General features: G+C 37.0%; 1 long non-coding RNA gene across 1 annotated transcript in view; it reads left to right on the plus strand.

The window, feature by feature from the left end:
- The window catches only part of LOC122890511, a 99,778-nt gene extending 81,051 nt beyond the window's left edge, over positions 1–18,727 (plus strand). The window contains exon 4 of the long non-coding RNA XR_006381086.1: positions 18,671–18,727. This is a non-coding gene — a long non-coding RNA (uncharacterized LOC122890511). The remainder of the gene's footprint in view (positions 1–18,670) is intronic.
- Positions 18,728–19,140: the final 413 nt, after the last annotated feature.

Genomic DNA, 19,140 nt, shown 5'->3' on the forward strand with positions numbered 1-19,140 from the left:
TGAAGACAGCTTGGCCTTGCCCACACCTTGACTTTCTGTTTCTAGCCTCCAGAGTATGAAAGAATGAACGTGCGTTGTTTTAAGTTAAGTAGTCTGTGGTACTTTGTTAGGGCAACCCTAGGAAATGAATGCAGTCCATAAAAGCAGCAAACATGTTGTTACATTTGCTATTATAACTCTACTGCTGGCCTGGTGATTCCCACCCAGTGAGTACATGCTACAAACAGGTAAAGATGTGCCTGACTTTCCTTTGCTTCTACTAGATTGAATTTCTTTGAGGCCCGGGACCATGTCTGATTCATCTTTGCTTCACTCTAAAGGATTTATTCAATGGAAACAGGAAGGGTCTAAAGTTTTATGTTTTTCCAATAGTCCTTTATTATTATTATTATTATTATTATTATTTTTCAAATAAAGTTACGGGTAGGATAACTGAAACATTTATACCCAGGAAATACTATGTAAGTCTACTTACATGTCTTCCCTAATTCTATCCCCAGATAGCAGAGAACTTCCTATGTATTACTATCCCAGGATATTGGGGAAAAAAAAAAATAGAACAATTCACACTTGGGCCACTCGTATCTGTGAGAATATACCATGTTCTCACAGTTCTCAGCTGGCTCACCACTGGCTAGTGTCTAAACTCTGGAAAGAAACATCCCGCTTTGTTTATGTTCACAAACTCTGTTGCTTCCTGAGTGCTTCCCTTGTCCCCATCAGCCATTTCTCAACCGGAAGTGCAACAAAAAGCTCTTTTATTGCTATAGTGGCTAGTGATCTCAGTTGCTCAAGAAGTTCATTTTTAAAGAGTTTATTACCTAGTGATAATAATACAAACAAAAGAAAATCCCCAAGGACAAGGCCATCCAGCCAGTGTCAGTATCATCATTATTCAGAAAACAGAAGTCATAGCGCTACCATTACCATAAATTTGTCTCCTTTTTATTGGCAGATGTTTCACTTAAATAAACATAATCAGGATTTGGGAAGATTCACCTTGGCAGCAGCTAAAATGCATGAATAGTCACTAATCTCCTCGTGTCCCAGTTGCTTCACCAGCTGCTCTGCAAAATGTATTTATGAGGGTGTGCTGGAGACAGGCAGTGGGGAGGATGAAGAACCACACATTGCTCCTGATTTGTTCATAGTTCCACACATAGCAGGAAAACATCTCTGATTTTTTTTTAGGACCCTCCTATACCATAAAATGTACATAAGCACCTGTTTATTGAACAATACTCTCATAATCCTCCAAAAAATGCTGGTAGTAAGGGAAATTAAATGGCAATTTTACATTCCAGTCACCTTAACTTTGAATTATTTGTGTATATATGTTGAGCTTAGGAAGCTATGACCATTTCAGTTATCTAAAACTAACTTAAGAATATTTGCAAGAAACAGAAATGCACTCATGCTCATTATATAAAGAGGGATTTACCATTAAGAGTCAGTAGGTTGTGGGTTGGGGCTGGCTAAACTCCCAGAACTCAAGTTCAGGGGATAGAGAGAATCCATAAAGAACCAAAGCACCTCTTCTCTTTGTCCCTTGTCCCTAGCATCCTGCAGACCTGTTCTCTGCAGACCATGCCTCTGTGTTTACAGCCTCCAAGTGATCTCCCCTATTCTCGAGTCTACTCACAATTCTATTTCCAAGGATCACCACTGACTAATGCTAAGCTTCTGTGTGTCTTAGTTCAGTTCATGAGAAAGTCATTCTGACTAGCTCAGCTCACGCTTCAGATGTCCACACTGTCCAAACAGGCCAACAGGGTGGCTGAGGCCCAGTGCTGTCCTTGACCTGTGGAGAAGAAGCAAACTAAAAACAGAGTAGGTCCTTGAAACCAACTTCAAAAGGGCTCCAAAGATATATAACAAAAATAATCCTTTCTTGTTGCAAAGTGCTGTAAATACAAACTACACATTGTTTTGATCATAACCATTTAGTTTATCCAAAATTTGATTCAGAATTCTGACAATACTTTCTAGTACCTGGGAAAGATTGTATTATGTGATTGTAAATTGTTGAGTAAAATACTGTTTTCTTTTGTATGATTCCACTTGGTAGTTAGCATTGATGTGCTTGTAGGTCATATTTTCTCTGTAAAAATAAGTTAAGACGTTCTCATGATGCTAGAGTACTAAAATTCTTCTGGTATAGAATTTTACTGGTCTTGTTTCTAGAAAAGTCAAAAATCCACAAAATACTTTACAGTTCCTGAGAAAATTCCACTTAGTCCTTTCAGAAAACTTATTTCTGCTATTACCTAGTCTACCCCTATTAATTTTTCTCTATATTGCTATTATTTTTTTAAAGATTTTATTTATTTATTTGAGAGAGAGAGTGTGAGAGAGAGCATGAGCGAGGAGAGGGTCAGAGAGCGAAGCAGACTCCCCATGGAGCTGGGAGCCTGATGTGGGACTCGATCCCGGGACTCCAGGATCACGCCCTGAGCCGAAGGCAGTCGTCCAACCAACTGCGCCACCCAGGCGTCCCTCTATATTGCTATTATTAAACTCAATCTAAAAACTATAAAAGGATTTGTAATTATTCCTCTAGAAAAATGTTTCGCTTGATTAAACTCTGTTCTGTCCTTGAAATCACCTGAAGTAATTAACTCAGATTATGGAACCGTGATTCACAGTGATTCATATACTTCACATGGAGACAAGAGCGAATGTACAGTACATGTTTTTATTAATTTACAGAGATCCAGAGTATTCAAGTATGAAAGTTTAAATGAAAGAGGTCATCTGTCAACCCTAAACCAGTCAGGACATAAAAGACTAAAATACATAATGTTTATGGAAAATAAGAAATATAGACATATTATGCTTCCTCAAGTGTGTTCTTAGTTCATAGTTCATACTGATAGTTGACAAAGAGGAAGAGAGCCTAGACTTTATTCTCATGTATACAAAACGTGCTTTGTATTATCTTTTTATCTGCCTAATACAGTGTCTAACATCTAGGAGTTACTTAGTATTTGTTAAATGAATACAGGTGGACAATTTAGACATATACTAGAATATACATAAATATATAAGAGATGTATAATAGGATAAGACCACCACAAACTCCCTACTGAAATCCATTAGCATTATCAAATGAAGAAACGAGGTAGATTTATGGCATCAATGTGGAATTGGAGCTCAGAGTAAGACCTAAGAAATAGCAGAGCCTGTGCCAGGGTAAGAAGGTTGAAACATAGATACTCTTTTCTAAGTCCTGGATAATGGACCTGGGAATAAAAGCTCAGATATGCAGAAGTTGCCCATTAGAGTTTCATATTCATAGGTGCTGAAAAAAGCAACATTAAAAAACAAAACGATGGGAGACAGCTCTGCTGACACCCATCATGGACCACATGATCCTTGTCCGGGAAGTAGTATCACCCATCTATACTCAAAAGACACAAGGTATCAAAAATAAGATACTTGAGTCAAATTCTTTCTTTCTGAGACAAGGCATGTAAGGAAGTAGCTTCAGAGGTCAGGATTTGTGAGCCAAATGGGAAATGAGCTCACCAAACAACTTTGTTACAGTGAATAGAAGGCAGATGTGAAGAGAATGATGAGACACAGGTCTTCCAGAACCACGTCTGAAGTAAAAGCACTTTGCTTGAAGAGCTTTGAAAATAAATTCAGTTACTAAAACTGAAGATGGGGTTCGGTAGTGTCAGGCTAATTGAAAATCAAACAACAATAGTGAGATGATAGGATAATGGCATAGAGCTGGACCAGGCTATCTAGAAAGAGACACAGAAAAGGGCCAGTGGGCCTTTGGGATAAAACATCTTTTGGATAATACTTACTTCAAAAATATTTATAGATATATATATTAGTTGTGTACTATTTTTGAATTTATATCTATATATAAATATATTTATATTTATAGGAATGAGTATGAATAGAAGTAATATTTTAGCACTTTATAAGGACACATTCAACATTATTTAGTTTATGAATGACTAATGGATATGTTCAGTTTCTGTGCTAGACTTCCAGACTTGGAATTGTTTGTCATCCAGGCTTATTGTCCTGCTCAGATGAACTACTGTGTTTAGGAAGAAAGCAGTGCAAAATCTTTTCATGTATTCCTGATGTATGAATATAGATTTATATGGATTTAGGTATCCTGTAGCAAATGCTGTTTAACTAAGTAATCAAAATGGATTAAATCACATATTCTTCTTGAAGCAAACACTCCAGTTCTGATAGGAGAAAAGGCAGGTTAGCAGTGGACCATGAGTGGGCCATTCTAGAAGGGGAATGAGGCAAAGAGCCTGGCTTGGCATCCTCAGTATTTCCCTAATGCTCTGAGTTTCAGTTTACTGATATGAAAAATACTAAATTGAGTCCAGATGATCCATGTGATTTTGGTTTCTGATATTTATTTATTTTTATTATTTTTTAAAGGTTTTATTTATTTATTTATTTGAGAGAGAGAGAGAGAGAGAGAAAGAGAGAGCATGCATGCACATGGGGGAAGGAACAGAGGGAGAGAGAGAGAAAATCCCAAGCAGACTCCACGCTGAGCACAGACCCTGACACGGGGCTCTCTCTCCCGACCCTGAGAATATAACCTGAGCCAAAACCAAGAGTTAAATGCTTAACTGACTGAGCCGCCCAGGCACCCCTGGTTTCTGAGATTTAGAATTCCACAATGTTAATAGGACCCAGAACTTGACTGACTGTCATTTTTAAATACAAGTCTGGGCATTCAGGATCTGTATTATATTGAATCAGAACAAGATATATTTCTAGTAAAGATAAGGAAGATTAAGCTTCAGGTCTCCTTCCTTATATGGAACCCTTGAGATCTGGGGCTTCCTGGGAAGTATCTAGGGCTTCCTGGGAAGTATCTAGGGCTTCCTGGGAAGTATAATATATTCCAGATGGGAGGAAAAGCTAGGCTGAAATCAGGATGTGTATAGGAAAACATTTTTGGTAAATTGACTTAAAATATTTCAGAAAAAAGATAAACCTCTAGGACCCCAGAAATTGGCTGTCTTTTTCTTTGTCACTCTAAATTAATATTTACAAATACACACACACAAACAAAAAATAAATTTAATTAATTAATACTTGCATTCATACCTTGTTTTGTATTTATAATTTTTTTATTTTTTATTTTTTTTGAGTGAATTTATAATTTTTTAAGAGAAAAGCTTCTCCAAATTTATAAACTTCAGCCCCCACAAATCATGAATGGGGTCTTATAACCAAGCTATTATAAATCATTGGACTTGTTATGCTTCTCATGTCTGAGTCACTGATGGATGATTTCCTCATCTCTTACTCCTGTAAGTGCCTCCCAAGACTTTCTAGTTTCTACTTACCTTTCACTGAGTTCTGGGAATCCAGAACTAACTATTATATAGTGAGCTATCTCTAGGACTGAAGACCTTGACTCATTTCTACTGCTTCCTGAAATATGAAGGCAAGGACTCTGTTCGTTGTGTCCTCTACATTTTCTCAAAGAACATTCTCTGCATTAGAGAACTGATAAAATGTAGAACTTATGTGTTCTGAGCCTCCCAGAAAGATAAGCTGAATATTAACAGATTTCTGGAGAACACCTGAATTTTCCTTACTCTACAGAAACTTGGTATTTAGCCTGACAGCCCTTGCCTTGGGGTAAGGTTTACACCTACTTCTCTGGGCATTTTCCAGTCATTGTCTCACACCTGTCCTAACTCATCATTCTTAGTATATAACTGCCAAAATTCTGACAGTACATCAATCTCTTGCTTCTTCCACTCCTTCTTCCCAGATATTTCAATAACTGACCCATCAATCTTACTTTTCAAAAGTGAGTGTGGAGCTAAGTAATCTAATTGACTGTCAGTTCAGGAGAAAGGTGAACAGGAATTGATTGGCATGATATGCTTAATGACATTCTTACTTATGAAATACATTTCTCCTAACACTTAAAATCTAAAAATGGCAAGTTATTTTTAAAAAAGATTTATTTATCTTTTTATTTGAGAAAGAGAGAGAGGGACATGGGCGTGGGGGGAGGAGCAGAGGGAGAGGGAGAGAGAATCTCAAACAGACTCCTGCTGAGTGAGGAACACAATGCAGGGCTTGAGCTCAAGACCCTGAGATCATGACCTGAGCTGAAATCAAGAGTCAGTGCTTAACCAAATGAGCCACCCAGGCACCCCAAAGTTGTGAGTTATTCTTTACTATTGCTCTTTCTGCCTCTTTTTGCTGTTGCAATGCCTGCAATTAGAGTATTTTATTCTTTATACCATTTTTTAGGAGTATATTTAAACTTAAAAGCAAACTTTCTACATTTCATTTTGCCAAATGATTTCTTTCGTTCCAATGCCCTAAAAGGTCAATTTTCAGTTTGATTTTGATTATAAAAGAATACATGTTGGAGGGACGCCTCATTGGCTCAGTTGGTTAAGAGTCTGCCTTCGACTCAGGTCATGATCCCGGGGTCCTGGGATAGAGTCCTGCATCGAGCTCATTGCTTAGTGAGACCCTGCTTCTCCCTCCACTTGCCTCTCATTCTGCCTGCTGCTCCCCCCTGCTTGTGCTCTGTCTTTCTCTGATAAATAAGTAAGTAAAATCTTTTTTAAAAAAAGAATACTTACGGGAGAAAGATTTATTTTATACTTTATTTATACAGTATTATAGGACAGTATTATGCATAGAAATTATTACCACTTTATGTAAATGAAAAGATAAAGTCTGTGAAATCTTGAGTAATCAGGAAAACATCATGTATTCTATGTCTAACTGAAGAGTTCTTTTTTTTTAAGATTTTCAATTTTTTTAAAAGTAATCTCTGCATCAAATGTAGGGCTCGAGCTTACAACTCAGAGATCAAAAATCACATGCTCCATGGACCATTGATGAGCATGTGATTCTTGATATCTGAGTCATGAGTTCAAGCACCACATAGTTATAGAGCTTACATTAAAATAAATAAATAAATAAACCTAATTGAATAGTTCTATCTTCAAGACTTAAGATATAAACCTTCTAAATTCAAACCATTGAATTCCCTGGGTGTTGAGGTAAAGACATTTACAGTATTCAAAACAAGAGAAACAAAGACTGTTTGGGGAACGGTGCCCCTTGGGTTAGTCCCAAAAGTGCATCCACAAACTCTTGCTGGATACCACTATGACTCTGTAGGTAAAGCAGTTTGTGGTTTCCGGGGTTTATAGAACAAAAGATTTTAATGTCCCCTGAGAATTATTTACACTAGATTCATAAGCAAACCCAGGAAAACCTACTAAATGGGATCAGAGATCACTGACAATACTGTTTTAGTGATTTATCTTCTCCTAGGTGCAGATGAGTCAAACAGATTGTTTGGGTTGAGTTGTGTCTCTCACAAATTCATATGCTGAAGTCCTTATCCCTAGTACCTAAGGATATGATCTTCTTTAGAAATAGAGTTGTTGCAGATGTTATTAGTTTAGATGAGTTTATATAAAGTAGGGTGGGTCCCAATCCAGTATGAGTGTGGTCCATATAGAGGGGAAAATGGAACACACACGTACATGGATGGAGTATCATGTAAAGATGAAAGCAGAGACCAAGATGATGCAACAGAAGCAAAGAAAAGTCAAAGATTGCCACAAACCACCAGAGGCAAGGTAGAGGCAGAGTCTCCCTCACAGCCTCTGGAAAGAACCAAACATCCAGGACTAAGAGACAACACATTTCTGTTGTTTAAGCCACCCAGTTTGTGGTACTCTGTTATGGAAGCCCTACAAACTTATGTAATCATGATTACTTTTCTGAAGACAAGTCTGTAAGGTTGGTTGAAAACATTCCTGAAAGATAAAAAGCATATAGCCCTTTAGGAAAGATGAGTGACATCCAACACTATCCTGCCTAATCCCTATCTTTAGATCTGGTTTCTTATCCTTTTTATAGTAGTATGTCTATAGTTTTGGAAGAAGTATATCTGTTTATATCCTGCTGAAAAAGAACTTGTAATTGGATTTCACCCACACCAATAATTTCTCTTCCAAGCAAATTAAAAAAAGAAATCATTCTCTCTTCTGTCAATTCTGGGAGTATCCCCAGTGATCCCTAAAGGGTCAGGGTAGTGTTCTAATGGAAGATCAGAGCTTGTGCATCTTCCCAAACACTGAGTAAGCAGTGTTACTTGGAAACAAAAGGCATGTGGACTCCCTAGAAAATTATGGGAACTAGAATTTTGCATAAAAATTGTTTACCTGAAGTGTATGAGTTATTGTCATCTTGAAAAACCTCAAATGATAATATGTCCTCAGTCAAGGTCATGTAAGATTTTATGTCTAGAAGGGAACTCAAAATCATCATAAACCCATGCTTCTGAACCAGGGGCCCATGATCTTTCGACAGTGAGTAATAGACATAAATAGAAAGTTCTAGAAAAGATTCTTCAAGCCCAGGATAAAAATGTTGGATTGCATTTTACTATGAGGTGGTTTGATAATCTACAATAGGTAAACATCTTTTTGATAAAGAGTGTATATTGTCAATATGAATTAGAGACAACGTTATGTAGCAAATAAAATGTAGCCTTTATCGGTGAATGTCATGAATGATAAAATGATGAAGTAATGTTCTTATCATGTAAGAAAAGTAGACACAGTTTCCTGAAGAGAAGTTGTGGCAATCCCTTACATTACTCAGCTCTTTCTACCTAAATGTGAAGATCAAAAATGATGCTAAACTTCAAAACTTAAAAGCATAAAACTTGGAATGCCATTACCAAAAATCTCCATGAGATGATTCAATGTTTTAAAGAGGAAGAGAGACTAACTATGATGGAGAGTTGGACATATCTAAATACCTTGAAGGTGAAGACCCTCTCAACAAAGATAAATTTCTACTAAGCTCCTGCTATAGACAGGACTTCTATAATCTGTGTCTCTAGGACTACATGACTTTGACTGATCTCAGTTCCCGCATCTACCCACAGCTCCCTACAGTTGATCTCTCCAGAGCTGGATGGTCTCAGTGTTTATGAGACAGAAGAATTCTCAGAATGTTTTCTGTCCTCTGTCCCCTGAAACTCTGCTATCATAGGTAGACCAAGCTACACATGGCTGATCACATGGGAAATCACAGAATAGATACATTCAAATAAAATAGCCTACCCAGCCAGCCTGGCCTGAACTAAGTTTCCAGGGCTCTCTCAGATGTTCCAGGATGTGACTATTTTAGAGAGTCATGCATTTCAAGCTTTATCCTAGAGAAAGGGGATAAGACACATAGGTGGCCTTGATGATGGGAAGCTTTCAGTGAAAAATGGGAAATTGGTCTCTGCTGGAAATAGCGTGGTTGACAAGTAGGGTATTATTTGTTCCATGCAATTCACTCAGTGCAGCTGTGGAGAAGAGAGGTATCCCAGTGAGCATGGAAATTTAAGGTACAGTTACTCTGAAGGAGAAAGCATGACATTGGAGCCAGCTGGCCTCTGAATTTTATTTTGGCCAGTGATGGAAAAACAGCTGAGAACAAGGTCAGAATGCCTGGGAATTCAGGACACAGAGCTCCCGTCTCCATCTACAGACAAAAAACTCAGAGACTGACCCACAGTTAGAGAATACCAGCCTAGAGAGGTCAGGAGTATCCTCATTTCTAAGATATACCTAAAGGTTTCTAAGCTATAGCAAAGGTTAGAGGGCATTGTAAAGCTACAGGGCTGAGACACGAATGTCCAGAGCTTGGGCAGAGATAGAAGCTCCAAGTTTGCCTCAGCAGTGGGATAGTCGCAACATTGGGGCCAGCTTCACAGGGTGCATGATCAGAGCTCTACCACAAGACCCCACACTCGGAAGTGAGGTTTCTCTTTGGTTTTAATGCTCTACTGCCACGTTCTTGAAATTCTTAACAATTTTATTTTTGAATCTGTGTTTGTGACAGCTGATAGGAGTGAATAATTCACCAGAGGCTTAAAACCTCAGTGCATGCACAGTGCTAGCCCCTACTGACTCCCTCAACCCTATCCCATTGCCTCCTCCCTGCTACCCTGGGAGGGTTTTTGGTAACCTGCTCTCCAACAACTGCTATTACTTCCCACTCCCAGTAGGGGACTGACCCTGAGCCCAGTAAAAGTCAGGTGTTCGAGGACCCCAGGAATCTGTAATAGCTTGCACTTACCATGTGAGTATCCCTGTGCCCAGGTGAGCTTGACATTATATAACACATCAAAAATACCAGAACAGGTAGAGAAAGACCTATAGACCACAGAAGAAAAGAAAAGCTTTCTTTCTGCTTTTTGAACAAGGGCCCAACATTTGCACTTTGCTTTGATGGTTCTGGGCAGCTGGACCATGGTTTCAAGTCAGAGAAAAAGATCACCTGCAGGAAATGTCATTTTGATCAAGCATGAATATAAGTCATCAAAATTGATGTCTGGGACAGCTTTATGATTTGATACCCTTCATAGGATTAAGAATGTTATCAGTAGGGGCACCTGGGTGGCTCAGTGTTGCCTGACTTCACAATGGGATTGGACATTTCTATAATATAAATATGCAATAAACTTAAAGAAATGAAAGTACTCAAAAGAGGAATACTGGGGGTGCCTGGGTGGCTCAGTGGGTTAAGCCTCTGCCTTTGGCTCAGGTCATGATCCCAGGGTCCTAGGATCGAGCCCTGCATCGGGTTCTCTGCTCATCAGGGACCCTGCTTCCCTCCCCCCTCCCCTGTCTCTCTGCCTGCCTCTCTGCCTGCTTGTGATCTCTGTCTGTCAAATAAATAAATAAAATCTTAAAAAAAGAAAGAAAGAAAGAAAGTTAACAGTTATTATGCAACAACCAATAGGTTTCTACAGAAGATTCAGATAACAGGAGAGAACTAGCTCTCTTTAATTATATTTAGCTCTTAGTTTGGCAAACTTCCACTATTGTTCCAAAGACAATTATAAATAAATAGAACACTGCAGGATAGTGCAAATGATTTTATAGGAAATTACAAGGGAATAGACACTCTGTGGAGAGTTGCTCATTTTCATCCAGTCCCTTTTCTCAATATGTTTTCCTTAATATGTATTATTTTTCTATTGTATTTATTAGATGATATGGTATATGCATTTCTCCATGTGCATACATTTTTGTATTTATTTATATTGATTTGTTTGCCCCTACACAAGGTTCCTGTAGGAACTATCACCTTTGAATATTATCTGTTTGTATCTTTCTTTCTCTAATTAAAACTAATATCACTTAAGTAAAAAAAATACCCAAATTTTCTTAGGGAATTGATTTCTAATCCTTTTCGATCAGTATTCTTTTCTTTTCTTTTTTTTTTTTTTTTAATAGATGGTGCCGGTAATTTCTCTAGCTTTTCCTTTGGAATCACTAGAGTAGAGGTAGATGATGACCATAGTTATTCTGGCTCTGAAACTGTGATTCTTTTTTTTTTTTTTTTTAGATTTTATTTATTTATTTCCTTCTGCAGAGAGAGCGGAAGGAAAAGCAGGCTCCCTGCTGAGCAGAGAGCCCAATGCGGGGCTCAATTCCAGGACCCCGAGATCATGACCTGAGCCAAAGGCAGAGGCTTAACCCACTGAGCCACCCAGGCACCCACTGTATTCCTCTTTTGAGTACTTTCATTTCTTTAAGTTTATTGCATATTTATATTATAGAAATGTCCAATTCCATTGTGAAGTCAGACAACACTGCCAGGATAATATTCTTCAGTAAACTTTGCTGTTTACTTTTACATTTAAATTTATATATTTTTTAAAGATTGTGGATCCTATTTAGATCTCACCCACATCTTCAGGACAATCTTAGGTCTTCCTCAAGTAGTTCTATAGTAAATCAATATAACTGTCAAATACAATCAGTTTTTATTTATGAAGCACTTGCTGTTATAAATTAATTGTAGAAATATCCACAATTCTTCACTCTTCCTTATAACCATAGCCTTTGCTATGTGGCTTTGTTACTCTTTCCTCTCTAGGAAGTGGCATCTATTTTCAGTCCTCATGAATCAGGACTGGCTTTGTGAACAGTTTTGGCAAATAGAATATGGCAGAAGTGGCACTGTGCCAATTCAGAGCTTATAGCTCAAGAGACCTCCTGCATACTTTTGCTCTGTCTCTTAGAAGACTTCTGCTTTCAAGCATGCCCAAGGTATTCTGCTAGTAGATAGAGCCTACAAATAAGGATGAGTCGTTTCAGCTCAGGCTGTCTTGGACCAGCATCTGAACACAGACAGACACATAAGCAAAGCCTCTGAGATGAGCCAAACCCAGCCCAGATCAGCAAAACTGCCCCATCAACATCAACAATTGTAGCTATGGTTTTAAGGCACTATATTTTGGGCGAGCTAATTACAAAGCAATAGCTAACTAATATTCTCTTATATGATGTATTATGATTATACATTAACTCTCACGTGCTAGTCAACAGGATATAAAGACAAAGGCTAGACCCAGATTGACTCCTCGATCCCAGTTAGTTCACAATAAAACCGGTCTGTTGACATCTACACATGGAAGCATCTACGCCACGCATACACTCAGTCTAATCCATGATTGTCAGGCAGATCCAAGGAGAGCACTGTTTTGGAGACAGTGAGACAGATACACAAACAGATACACTTGGGCACTGCCATACCTGGAGGCTGTCCTGTATGGCTGGACATAGGCACAGAGGAAAAGTGAGAATTCACTGAGAAGCAGACTGGCGAGTGCAGATACCAAGACAATGAAGATGTTAAATGTGCCTAGCTATGAAGGAGTAATTCCTTAGGACAATTTTATTTAAATCACCTCTGTGGCACCCTCGGGGTCTGCTCAGATGCTTCAGCAGAATGGAGATGTTAAAGGAGAGTGAGCTGATAAACAATGGACACCCCATTTCCACTTCTCTGTCCACATTTTGCCTATAAGCCCAAGCAACAGACACCTCCCATACAGAGTCACTTTTTCCTAGCTCACATATGGTGGTGAAATAATTTTTTGAGTGGAAGAGGAAGGAAAGATGTCTTAGTTTCTTCCCTGAGCTGTCTACCTGGTATCACTTTGCACCTTCTAACATCCATATAAGCTGTTCTTGGTTCTGCTTCTTATCAGCACCTGGGCTACTATCCCCTAACTAACTACTGATCCTTTGGAAGGATGGGGACTGTGGATGGTGAATGTGTGTTGGGCCACATTTCTCCTCTTGACATCTCTCATTCTATTTCATAACACAAACACAGGAAGATTTATGGGAATTTACTTTTCCTAAAAAGGTGAGATAAAGGAAATTATAATGTAGGACTCCTGCAGTTTTCCTAGAGTACCAGAGTCCTGTTTAATCATTCTTGCTCTTCTTTAATCTATTCTTTAAAGCAAAACTAAATTTCTCAAAATAAAGGGTATATCATGTCATTTTCTTAATTAAAATCTTGCCATGACTTTTCATTACACTTAGATTAAGGTCTAAATTAATATACAATAACATATAGCCAACTCCTTCTCATCCTCTAAAGCCCACAGAATACTTTCCTACCTACCTTATTCAAAAACCATTCCATGCTGTGATTTATTACAGCTTGTTGTTTGTTTTCTTGTTTAAACTTATCATTTGGAATTATTTTGTTTGGTTTTATTTTGCTTCTCTTCACACCCCAGATAATACAAGTGTCATGAGAGGAGGTACTCTCTTTATCTTGTTTGTTGCTGAAGCATCAACTTTATCATCATAATGCCATAAAATAGAAGCTTTGTAAACATTTTTTTAGTGAATGAATGGAGCAATGAACAACAAAGTCTTAGAAGGAGTTACTTTCATTCACTAACTATTCCTACTATCAAGCTGTGTAACAAACAATCCCAGAACTCAATGATATAAAAACAACAAGCATTTATTCTCACAAATTGAAGTTGGCTAGTGCCGTTTTGTTTCAAGATACAGAGGCTGAGATAGCTCCTACTCACACTGAGGGTCTGTGGGTCCCGGTCTTCTCCATATAACTCTCAGCCTTCTTAAATGAGGGGGCTGCTGGGGCATGATCTATGGTAACAACAGAGGCCCATGACATCAAGCTCAACACAAAGGCACTTTTCAAGATTATGGTTCTATCAGGTCATATAAATAAGGCACACAACACAGTCCAGAGTTAAGGGGTAAAGAATTCCCTCTCATTAACTCTCCAACAAGTTATCAAAACTAAGAGAAAGGTCTATGCTATTCTCACTTTGAAACCCTGTTCTTTTTACTATATTATGTTTGGTTTGATTAGTGCAATGCTGTGAGGTAACATTGCCTTCACCATGATGATCAGTATTATTACCATTATCACTGGCATACTCTTTAAACTCAAGAAGTTGAAAATAATGTCTTCTACTAAAACCATGCATTGATTTTGTTATGGAAGTTCTAGTTGATCTAATAAAATAAGAAAAAAAAACAAGGATTGTAATCAAAATGATTATGATCATATAAAACATAGATGAAGAGAAAATCCTTAAAAGAAGTCAAAGGAAAAAAGACGCAGACATACAGAAAAACAGAATGACAAGGTATGTTCTGTTGAAAACAATACAATCTGGAAAATAATGGAGCAGCATTTAAAGCACTGAAACATGGTGAAGAAAAAAAAATGTCAATTTAGAATTCTATGCATAGAGGGAAAAAAAAACCTCTTTCAATAATTGAAGGTGAAATAAAGACTTTTTTAACACATCAAGAAAGCTGAATAAATTTTAACTAGTGGACTTCTGAGATATATTAAGGAAGTCCTTCAGGCGGAAGAAAACAATACCAATACCAATTAGATCCATACAAAGGGATGAAAAGCTGCAGAAATGTTAAATGTGAGTGTATATATATTTACACACACATACAGCTTTTAAAAGGTACTTGTTTAGAGAAAAAATAATAAGATCCTGCAAGGTTGTTTTATAACATACGTAGAGGCAAAATGCATGACAACAGAAGCCAAAATCTTGGATGAGATAAATGGATGTAAGGTTGTTTGCTATTAATGTAGTGAAATATTATTATTATTGTTATTGTGAATTAAGCAAAGAGATATGCCTTATTTGAAATTAAAGTACATTAGCAAGACAAAATAGTTTTTAAAACTAGTGTAACAATGATAAATCATTAAATAAATGAAACAAGAGTAGAAAATTTAAAAATAGATAAAAATTCCTCTAGGAATTTAGTAAATGATAAATAATTCATACTAAATCAGTGGAGAAAAAAACAAATTATCCAACAAATGTGTTTGTAACTACGTAGTAATTTTGAAATAAAGTGATATTTCCGCTGCTTTTCTGAAGTTATATTTTTGTAGATAAGGATTAAAGACTATTGGAAAAAATTACATCATGTATGGAGGGAAGGAAAACATGGGTGAAGAGTTATATAACTGTATTATGGGTAATATAATACCAAAGCTCACACTAAAGAATCTGTTAAAAAAAAAAAAAAAAGATTGCTTTGTGTAAATTTAAAAACCAAACAAACTTGAAACACAATTTTTTAAAATATTTTATTTATTCATTTGACAGAGAGAGAGATTACAGGTAGGCAGAGAGGCAGGCAGAGAGAGAGGGAGAAGCAGGCTTCCTGCTGAGCAGAGAGCCCAACGCAGGGCTCAAACCCAGGACCCTGATATCATGACCTGACCCGAAAGCAGAGGCTTAACCCACTGAGCCACCCAGGTGTCCTGAAAGACAAATTTTAAAGTGGAGTTGTTTGAGCCATGAATGTCTGACAATTAAATCATTCATATATTGATTCCTTAGAAATTGGAAATACCGAACATACCAATGAAAACATAAACAAATGATGCGCATACACATGTACATACTCATTATACGTGCATATTTATGTTTTGTACATATATGTGTGTATATTTGTATATAAATCATGAAATACTTAAAAACACAATTTCACCAGTATGTTTATTTAAATTCATCTTAGAAATAAAATGCATTTGACAATAAATAATGATGTGTCAACATGTTTAAAATGTATTAATAAATGAAAAAATCATATTACAAAACAATACATACAGTACTATCCTATTTTGTTAACAAATATGTGTACATATACACATAAAAAAAGACAAAACCTATCAAGCAACATTTTAATAGTATTTTTAATGAAAGATGGGATTATGGATGATTTTTTCTTTTTGTTTTTCTACTCTATCAAGTTTTATCATTAATGTTTTAGTTAATTTCTAGAGTAAAAATAAAATTTTAGTTAATATTTAGACAAATAAAATAATACAAACAAGTATTTCCTGATTAAACCTAGGACAAAGAAACTGAAGTTTTGGTAGCAAATAGAATCTGTTGTAAATTTACACAGGCGGAATGTTTGCACTTTCCATGTGATAGGTCAAACAGATGTCACTACTTACAAAATTCCTCTTCATGACACTAAGCAGATTAGTTTCGACATTGAACGTAACCACTTTCCCAGCATGATTCTCCCTTAACAAAACTCTAACCGTGGCCACGTGCATTACTGTGTCTCTCCCTGAACAAAATATTAACTTCATTTGGACATTTTTAACATTACTCATACTAACATCACCAAAGAAATTGTGAAAAAGTTCAGTTTATTAAGTAGAAAAATAAAGCTACAGCGTTGTTATTGATAAGACATTTAATTTAAAAAAATGAGATCACTGACTAGTATTATATTCTTTCTTAACTTAAGATTCCTAAAGCTTTCTCTAGATTAAGACCATGTTTACATGTCTAAAGTAATTCTTCTTGGATATTTTTGAGAATATAAAGGGCGAGTTCTTCAGGTTCTGCCTCGTTTCTTTTTTAGTAACATACAACACCCCAGAAAAATCAGATGAACATGAGGATATAAACTCTCAAACTTGAATTCACTTACTAGGATAAGGAGACAATGAAGGAAAAAGTGTGTTGCTTTGTCTTGCTTTTAAGAAGATTCATGACCAAAAAAAAAAAAAAAAAAAGAAGATTCATGACATGCCAGCTCGGCAACTTCTGACTGTCCATCTTAACGTGGCAACCTCCATAGCTGCTCCAAGATGAATTTCATCTCCAAATGTTTAGAAATGCCATTAAAAAGTGAAGAATCCATCTGTGACAACATGGATGAACCTGGAGTGCACTATGCTAAGTGAAATAAACCAGACCCAGAGAGGCAATACTTCGTGCTCTCACTTCTATGAGCAATTTTAAAAAGTCAAGCTCAGAGAACCAGAACATAGACTGGTAGTTGCCAGGGACTGGCAATTAAGGGAAAGGGAAAAATATTACTCACAGGACAATGAATAGCATGGTGATTATAATAAACAATACTATATCACACACTTAAAATTTGGCAAGAGATCCTAAGTGTTCTTACCATACATACATGCACAAAAGGTACCTATGTTAGGTGGTAGATGTGTTCATTAACTTGACTATGGTAATCATTTCACAACATATGCATATGTTAAATCATCAGGCTATATGCCTAGAAAATCCCTTTGTACAACCTAAATGTATGCATTTTTTATTTGTCAATAATACTTCAATAAAGCTGGAAAATAATAACAATTAGTAAGAATAAAATAATAATAATTGATGATAATAGTAATAATTTTTAAAAAAATAAAGAATCAAGAATTTCACCAAGCATGCTGATGGCCCATGTAGTGGGGGTACAGGGTGGCTTTGTAGTGGCTGGAAGGGAAGGGAATGGAGTTCAAGGGTAGCTTCTGAGTTCCATTAGTTCTGTTTCTTTGTGATTGTCGGTTACACAGGTATTCAGTTTGTAAAAATTCAGGGTGCTCTGCACTTAATGTGTCACAAGTTTCATAGAATGAGAGTCATATTAACATTGCTCCAGGTTATACAAAAATTAACTTTTTTTAAAAAAGATTATATTTATTTATTTAAGAGAGAAAATGAGAAAGCATGAGAGGGGAAAGGTCACACGGAGAAGTAGACTCCCCACTGAGCAGGGAGCCTGATATGGGACTCGATCACGTGACTGCAGGATCATGACCCGAGCCAAAGGCAGACGCTTAACCCACTGAGACACCCAGGAGCCTGAAAATTAACTTTTTGTTCTGTTTGCAGCCCAATGTTTTCTTAAAGCTCATTTGTGTTAAAACCAACAAAAAGAACACACTCACTATTTTTATCATCATAAAGCCAAAACGTTTTGGGGTATATTAATACAACTTTCTTAGCTACAAGCTTTGTATATTTGGGAAAAAAAAATCCACAAACACTAAAAGAATGCCTGTGTCTAGATGATGTTGGCAATTAATTAGAATAGGTTCCAACAAATACTTTTTATTTTATTTTATTTTTTTTAAGATTATTTATTTATTTATTTGACAGAGAGAGATCACAAGTAGGCAGAGAGGCAGGCAGAGAGAGAGAGGAGGAAGCAGGCTCCCTGCCGAGCAGAGAGCCCGATGCGGGACTCAATCCCAGGACCCTGAGATCATGACCTGAGCCGAAGGCAGTGGCCCAACCCACTGAGCCACCCAGGCGCCCAACAAATACTTTTTAAATGTCTCTGAACTTGACATAGCTTATCTAACTAGGCTTGCCATAATCTTAGGACTATCATCATTTTTCCTTTCTAGTGTGAAATTACTAAATGCAAAGGAAATAATCATATCATGGAACATCAAAATGACAGAAGCTGTTACCAAAATATCTGTACAATGATTTTAGTTGTGTTAAATCAGTATACCCAAATTGCTTTAGACAGGACTGCAACAAATATGAATCGAAGACATCTCTTCAAGGAGTGGGAAAGGAAAACACAGGGCAATTGTCACAGAAGCATCGAGGGAACTATTGTTCCAGTGTGCTGAGCTCCTAACATGGAAGATGGAATCATCAGCAGGACTTCGGCATTGACATGAAAGATGCCGCGTGAGTAGTTTTAAATGAACTAAATTAGCTTGGACAAGACTTGGAGTACTCCCTGAGCCCCAATTTTCTTGACTGTTGAATGGGGATCTTCTGGTTTTATTGATTAGAGAAAGTATATAAAATGAGCCTGGCAGAGAGTCTTGCCATAAGCAAACAGCATCACCAGGGACAGGAGCACCATGAAATGCATAGAACAGTTTTGGGCAAAATATAACTACTGTTCAAATGTTATCATACCCATTTTATTAAATGAATTAAGAAACCATTCTCAGCAGATTGACCCATTCTAACTCTTATTC

Source organism: Neovison vison, chromosome 11 (genome assembly GCF_020171115.1).
Source record: "Neovison vison isolate M4711 chromosome 11, ASM_NN_V1, whole genome shotgun sequence".
In the NCBI taxonomy this organism is placed as follows: Eukaryota; Metazoa; Chordata; class Mammalia; order Carnivora; family Mustelidae; genus Neogale; species Neogale vison.